We start from the raw sequence: 2,098 nt of genomic DNA on the forward strand, positions 1-2,098 counted from the left end.
AAACTACATATTTAGCTAAAACTGGATCTAGTTGTTTCAAAGAACTTGTTTCAAAATATACATGTAAGAATTTACATAACTGATATTTAGCGGCTCAAACTCTATCTGTAAATTAGAAAGTTAAGCAAAACTGTCCTTGCCTCTGAAGCTTATAGCTGCAGATGGACTGGCAGTGCCTGATGTGCAGACAGCTCTTTCTTGGTGCCCTCCAACCAGGGTGCAGGCCTGCCAAGAAGAGGCTTCTGTCTGCTTGCTTTGCTTCTGGCTGTTTCTGGTGAAGGTGCAGTAGATGGTCTGTCTCAGCCACGAAAAAATACAGTGTACTTGAAGTCTCTGGAAAGTGAAGAGCCTAAAGTCGGTGCGTCCTTCAGAGCACTGGTGCTGAGCTGGGAGGGTCTTCTCCAGGCTGACTTTTAAAGCAGTTTTTTGGTTTAGGATTCCTCTTTGTTGTCATCACTTTCATCACTGTCATCATTCTCCTCTTCCTCGTCTTCCTTCTTCTCCTTAATCATTTTCAGATATTTACTAGCTAATATCTTCTGCAATAATATATCTGCAAGGAACTGAAAAGTTCCCGATTCCTCTGCAGTATTTGATAAATCATTGTAAGTGCTTTCTTTTCTTTTCCACTGCCATGCCTGTAGGAGCTGGTGGCTAGATATTGAACAAAGAGTTCCATGGCCTTAGCGGTGAGTACCAGTGCCTCCTGGTTAATGCTGGTCACCTTGGGGGAGCTCTTCATGATGACTCGGGTACAGGACAGGGGCAGAGACATGAGGCGCTGCTCCGTGCACTTGTCTCTGCCCACGACCACATCCACCATCTTTCCCTATACATTCATCTATTGATGGGCACTTGGGTTGTTCCCACATCTTGGCAATTGTAAATAGTGATGCAGTGAAGATAGGGGTGCATATACCTCTTTGAATCAGTGCTTTGGATTTCTTTGGGTAAATACCCAGAAGTGGAATTGCTGGGTTATAAGGTAGTTCTCTTTTTAATTTTTTGTGGAATCTCTGTACTGTTTTCCATAGTGGCTGCACCAATCTGCAATCCCATCAACAGTGAATGAGGGTTTCCTTTTCTCTGCATCTTCACCAGCACTTGTTCACCAGCACTAGTTGTTTATTGATTTATTAACGATAGCCATTTGCATTTCTCTGATGATCAGTGATGTTGAGCATCTTTTCATATTTCTATTGCCCATCTCTATGTCCTCTTTGGAGAACTGTCTATTCAGGTCCTCTGCCCTTTTTTTCTTTTTCTTTTTATAAGTACCTTTATTAATCCTGTTTAAATAGACTGACATTTTTAAAAATTTTATTGGGTAATATTGGGGAATAGTGTGTTTGTCCAGGCCCCATCAGCTCCAAGTTGTTGTCCTTCAATCTAGTTGTGGAGGGCGCAGCTCAGCTCTAAGTCCAGTCGCCGTTTTCTTTCTTTTTTTAAAAAATTTATTTATTGGGGTGACAATTGTTAGTAAAATTACATAGATTTCAGGTGTACAATTCTGTATTACATCATCTATAAATCCCATTGTGTGTTCACCACTCAGAGGGAATTCTCCTTCCATCACCATATATTTGATCCTCCTTACCTTCATCTCCCTCCCCCCACCCCCTTACCCTCTGGTAACCACTAAACTATTGTCTGTGTCTATGAGTTTTTGTTTCTCATTTGTATGTCTTGTTCTTTTGTTGTTTTTGGTTTATATACCACATATCAGTGAAATCAAATGGTTCTCTGCTTTTTCTTTCTGACTTATGTCGCTTAGCATCATACTCTCAAGATCCATCCATGTTGTCACAAATGTTCCTATATCGTCTTTTCTTACCGCTGAATAGTATTCCATTCTGTATATATACCACAACTTCTTTATCCATTCATCTATCAAAGGACATTTTGGTTGTTTCCATGTCTTGGCCACTGTAAACAAAGCTGCAATGAACATTGGAGCACACGTGTCTTTATGGATAAATGTTTTCAGATTTTTTGGGTAGATACTCAGGAGAGGGATTGCTGGGATATATGGTAATTCTATTTGTAATTTTTTGAGGAACCTCCACACTGCCTTCCATAACGGCTGCACCAGTCTGCA

General features: G+C 40.6%; 1 pseudogene across 1 annotated transcript; it reads right to left on the minus strand.

The window, feature by feature from the left end:
- Window positions 1-431: 431 nt before the first annotated feature.
- LOC308495299 (chromatin accessibility complex protein 1-like) lies at window positions 432-823 on the minus strand (annotated as a pseudogene). Its single transcript has one exon. The product of its transcript is annotated as a chromatin accessibility complex protein 1-like (transcript).
- Window positions 824-2,098: the final 1,275 nt, after the last annotated feature.

Source organism: Rhinolophus hipposideros (assembly GCF_964194185.1).
Source record: "Rhinolophus hipposideros genome assembly, chromosome: X".
In the NCBI taxonomy this organism is placed as follows: domain Eukaryota; kingdom Metazoa; phylum Chordata; class Mammalia; order Chiroptera; family Rhinolophidae; genus Rhinolophus; species Rhinolophus hipposideros.